Genomic DNA, 6,000 nt, shown 5'->3' with positions numbered 1-6,000 from the left:
CTATTTATGCGTAACAGTTCCTTCAATGGCAATGCGGTAGCTATTCCATTTTCTGGGTGGTAATGTTTATCCAGAAAGGCACATTAATGCCAACAAAGTTGCATACAGTATATGGAGCTTGTAGCTATGTCAATATAATCAAAGAAACATTTTTTTAACCCAAGCAGGACTTTATTTTTAATGTGGCTAGATTTAAATAGGAAATTAAAAAATTCTATCTCAACAATACAATAAAAATTATTAGGAAATTTTTTTTTCTATTAAATTGTTATTTTATGCTCAAAACCAAGGGGATTCTCTGAGGACACAGGTTATTTTGTCCAAGGAAGAATACTGCTCTGCAGGTTTAAAGTCTGAAGCAGACCCATGAGCAGTCCTAGAACAGCCAAATCTCCGAAACCCCTATGGATTTCAAGTACGTTCTCAGGGGCAAGAAAGATTTTCCGGCTTTGGGGAAGCAACAATGAACATGTATCAAAACCGAAATTTTGATTATAAACCTTACAGGAATAGATAAAAGACGTTAAAATCATTTGTATATCTACTTGCTTAAATAAAAGTCAATTTAAATAAATAAATAAATAAAATGGTTTGCTTTCTAACAGCATTAAAATTAATTGTAACTCCCAGTTAAAACAAACTTTAACAGGCAGTAAAAAACTGGAATACTTAAAACTGAAGCAATCTAAACAAGACAAATGGAAAGCATAAGAGAATGACACAGCAGCTCATTAGGAATGGTTCACAGAACAATCTTATCAGTGAAAAAATTTTCCCCCTACATTTTAGGAAAGCATCCATTTAATAGGAAAATTAATTCAGAATGTTGACTAAATTAAGCCTGGAGATTTTCAGCAGGGATATAACAAACTTGTTGGGTGTTCGATTTCCAATTTATGCTCCAAACAAGTCCGAAAATAACATCACTTCGATTCTTATTAAAAATACACTCTTGTAATTATTTTCCTAGTATGATCAGCGCGTACCTAGTATGGCTCCCCCGTCACATCACGGTACCTTCCATGGGTGCCACAGTGGCACTGCCTCCTGCTTTGTATGGGGGTGTGGACGTTTGTGGCAAATTTCTGGCCAGTGTCAAGGCTGCAGGGTTAGTTGGTGTCCATCAGAGCTCCCATTGGCTCCTGTGGGCATCAATCAAGAGCTACATGTTGTTAAATCAAGCAGTATTGTATAAATAGCAGAGCTTGGTCACCTCCTAGAACATCCTTAACCCGGGCGTTCGGCACTCCCCGATGCTGCTGCTATAGGTTTGCAGTGCAGAAGTTAAATGGCCAGCATCTCCAGAGAAAATGGGGATCTGAGAATTAACACTGATATTTCCACCATTTTCTACCAGAAAGGGGTTGATGGTTTTTGTTTACTTTGAATAAAAAGTGAGATTTTGCAATAAGTAATTTTTGGATGCTGAAGCATTTTTTTAAATAATCCATCACCCAATTTTTTGCAACTGAAATACCTGCACCCTCTTTAAATTGAAAATGGAAACATTTCATTTTCTTTTAAATGTGGTCTGTTGCAGTAAAGATGGGAAAGATTCCAAAGGGTTTATGTCTTCGGTTTTCATTTAGATAAGTTGGCCATGGCCAGAGAGGTTATTTAAGCTTATCCTTACCATCACAGTGTCTCAGCTCTGCAGGCTGGGGCTGGGACTCCTCATAAGGAGAGCTTTTGTTGCGGTATGTCAGCAAGTCTAAATCCTGTGTCTGCCAGGGCATGGAAAGTCGAGGAAAATTATCTGCTATGTCAGAACCTTCAAACATGCAGTAATTCCATAAACATTAACAGGTTTCTCCAGAGCATTAATCATAACAGATATTGAGGCATTTTGTGTATCGCTATCCCACAAAACATGTGAGGAAACCAAAGCAGGCTTCACAAGGCTGTCCTAAGGACTGACAAATTCAAAAATAAACACACTATCAAACCTAAACTAAACAAAACCTATAAGTATTAGTTACGTGTATTTGAACCTGAAACTAAAAATCCTTTTCTTAAAAGTATAATAAGATTTTGGTTTTATCTGCAGGGAAAAAGAATGACCACGGGGCAACTGGGTTAATCCAATTGTTTTACACAAGAGCTATAAAAACCAGAACAGAGTCCATAAAAGTGGCTTTGCATGAGTTACTTGTTTTCTATTGAGTTTAAAGTTGCTCTGCACGTTGTCTGATCTTGCATGCTAAATATACCCAGGAAGGGCCGAGAATGTTCAAAGCCCATTGGCTCTGCAAGAGGCTGACACTGCTCAACAACCCAGGCGAGGTGGCCATAAAGCACTTCTTCAGCTGGGAGTTTGTCTTAGACCAGATGCCTCGTCCTGCACCCCTGGCAGGCAGCTCTCACCAGGAAATAATCATCTCCATCCCCCTCTGTGCTGGAGGTTAGAAACTGCCCACCACTGTGGTCCCATCATTTGGGTTGAGGCAAACATGGACAGTGCTTCTCTTCAAAGAATGTTGAGACTTCAGCACTGAAACGCTGGTTTCCATTTACAAATTCGCTGGTAACCACTGGTTTCAGAACTGCACAAGGCTGTCAGAGTCCTGCAAAAGTCATCGGAAGGTTTCAGCTAAGCTCCACGGGAGAGGCAAACCTGCCTCGAACACAGGTCCTCTTTGGCAGCACGATGACTGGAGGGACCTGTTAGACATTACTTGGTGACCACTGCTGATGGCACCAAGGCGCAAGAGGTAAAGTTTACAGTTTTACTGTAAGACTGTACAGTTCCCTGAAAGACTATTACAAGTATCAAATCAATAATACTTAAAATAGTAAAGTTTTCTGTTCCTAGCTTAAAAATGAAGTTTTCGTTCCTAGCTACTGAGAAGATATTGGTAAAAAACTTCTACATTATCAGCGTTCAGTGTTGATTGGATGTGCTCACAGTGGAGTCCAGCAGACTATCTAATGAAATTCACCGGGAACAGATCACTGGATCTAACACCTGCTGTAAACCAAGTATGTCCGCCTGTAAGGGGCTCTTTTGCACCTGGTTTTGCAGTACTGCTGTGATGGATCTAAAGCTGGACCAAAGGACTGAATGACCCAGGTTAGCTCCCAGTTGAGTGATCTGGGCTGAATCTCTAGTAGTGACCCTGACACTCGTTGAGGGGCATTCAAGGCATGCATTAGCCTTGCTAATATGTTAGTCAGTACTTTAAGGGAACTTACCTGCCCAGACAGACAACTGCAGCATCCTGGCTTTACAAGTTCTTAAAATGACTGAGCACTGTTTTCAGATGTTCTGGTAAATTTTAAAAATCACTTTCAGTTCTCTGGCATGCTCTAACACGGCAGAGGAGGTAGGAGAGTTATAAGCTGTGATTCAGAATCATTAAAAGAATCAAAAAGAAGAGTCAACTTATTTAAAGCCTTCAAGCTGTCTCTATTTAGATATAGCCGATAAATAAACACTGCCCCAAGAAATACGGCACAGTAAGAGTGGTATTTTGACACTGAGATGCACACAGGCACATTATATTATTCTCTTGCAATAGTTATTAAATCCATTTTAATCCAAAACTGCTTTAACAATATTTCCCAAACCTCTTCCCTTAAGTGAAAGCTGCTACAATTAACAAACATACCAGAATTTGATCCAGAATTAAAGAAAAAGTGATAGGAAACAGTATAATTCAATCACTGCACTTTATGACAACCCATAAAGGAGCCAAAATCTGAGGCTGTACCCCTATTAGCAATAAAAGAAGAGTGATACACTTATTACACTGATTTTCTATTTAACACTTACTTCAGGAACTTAGCCAGTTCTTAAATACAGGCCATATGTCTGCCTTCACAGTAACTTATGCAAGGGAAATGCTTCATTCTCTGATATAAATGATTGTGCTAGTAAATTTTGTAATAGGACAGCATTCAACCCTGGTTTGCAAGGACAGAGCAAGTTATAATAAGGTAAGAAGAAAACTGAAGAAGAAGATCTTCTTTTTATATAGCTGGCTAATGGATATGGTGTTGTTGTCAACCTACGTCGCACTTCGTTTTTCCCAGGGTATGAAATGCGGTGCAGCTCCTTCTCAGCAACACATGGGGGGCAACAGGCTCAAATTACAGAGACAAAAGGTTGTGACAAGTTTCTGTTGCAGGATTTTCATTAGGAGATTATAAAACTCTTTAAAGAAATAACATCATCACTCATTGCTCTCCTCCCGCCCACAGTTGTGCTCAGTAGTGGATACAATTTCAAGACTTTTTTTCCATTGCCAGAGGAAGCTGTAGTTGTCATATGTGTTGATAACTGAGAAATTAAAATGGTATCTAACTTTGTCAGAACTAATAATTTTGACAGCAATTATATCTGCTTCTTAATTGTTAGTCTTCGAGTATGCTCTGCTCCTGTCTGGATCTGTGTGACCCGATACCCAAATTTTCCAAAAGAAATGCATTTAAGTGACACTTGCAGATATGTAGTATGGGGGCACAGCATCCAGTGGGGTCCCACCAATGCCAATTTACAACTAGAACAGCTCAAATCTGTTAAAAGTGCTCAAGGTGAGACAAGTACAGCAGGGTTTGGCCAGCTGGGAAGGACTACCTGCCTAATGAAAAGCAATATTAATTTCCTATGGCATGCACACAGAGGCCGACAGTCCCATCCCTGTTCCAGGTAACACCATATTTCCAATTTCTGTGAAAATGGCTGGTTCTAAAGAAACTTAAACACATGTGGCAAAATTCTGTTAGTCAAAAATGTAGCCACAAAAGATATGAGTTTGTCTGACTGGACACTCAAGTAGAGGTACCCGATTAAACTGCAGTGAATCACTGAAAGCGTGTCTTTCCAATGTATTTTTGCCCAATCCATCATGACACTTATCAAAACACAACTCTGAATGACAAGGAGAATCCATGTCACTAGTTCACAGTATGACTTTTGGGCAGCCTTGACTTCTCTACATATAGTTTAATCCATCCAAAAATCCATGGAATAATTCTTAACCACAAGTCACTGTGAAGTTTGTACTTGCAAAATGCATCAGGTACACGTTTATATCGCATCTCCCTAATCACAGGATTAACACTGTGCACTTAAGCAGCTGCCGAAGAGGAGTATCAATGCGGCGAGGGAGCATCCAGCTGTGTCCATTCAGGAATGATTTTAAATAAAAATTGTACAGATTTTACTTAAAGAGCCATTAAGAGCACTACAGAGCTGAGATGGAAGCTGGCTCCATTTCATTTCCAGGCGTACCGTGTTCAATGAACATCATTAACTGGGAAAATAGCAAGTAGTAGGAACAATCCAAACACCTGGTACATGAACAGTTCGTCAAAAATCAATTATTCTATAACCACTGATTAATATAATCTAGTTTAACTTTTGTGATACTTTCGTCCACTCTAGTAACTCAGTAAACTATTGAGAAGAAACACGAGAAAAGAGTTATCTACAAGTATAAAGACAAAAATTGTCTAAAGATTTGAAATTGAGAACTCTGGTAAATGAGCAGCCTTCTGGACACCTGCAGCTTCCATTTTACAGCCCTGATGCATAGTATGCTATGAAAATATATTAATCCTTGCTAGAGTGGAAAACTTTTTCGAGTGGCAGTTCTTTGTTACCTTGAATTTCCACCCCTGGTTCCCCCATGTCCCTTCATTCCGAATAACGCATGAAATTTGCAGTCTTGTAGTGCTAAAATCTATTACCAAATATGCTTCACTAAACCAAATTCAATGCTCAAAGGTGGAAGGTAAAAATAAATATGTAGTCCCCTAGTGGGAAAGAAACTAGTGAGGCATACAATAAACACATAATAAATCCCAAAGCTGTTTGACAAGCTAGAAGAAAGTAAGTTAATGTTGTGTAAAAGGTACACATATATTCCTGGATTATCATCAGTCTTCTGGATCATGGCGCAAAGATTAGGGAGAATAAATAGATGTCATTTGGGTAGGCATTTTGTATTTCACTGCCTTTCTCATACCATGGTTTATACTGCTCCTTGCAATTTGGCT

This window comes from Athene cunicularia (assembly GCF_003259725.1).
Source record: "Athene cunicularia isolate RWA chromosome 12 unlocalized genomic scaffold, athCun1 chr12_part1, whole genome shotgun sequence".
NCBI classification, from domain to species: domain Eukaryota; kingdom Metazoa; phylum Chordata; class Aves; order Strigiformes; family Strigidae; genus Athene; species Athene cunicularia.
Note: the sequence above shows the minus strand (reverse complement) of the source record.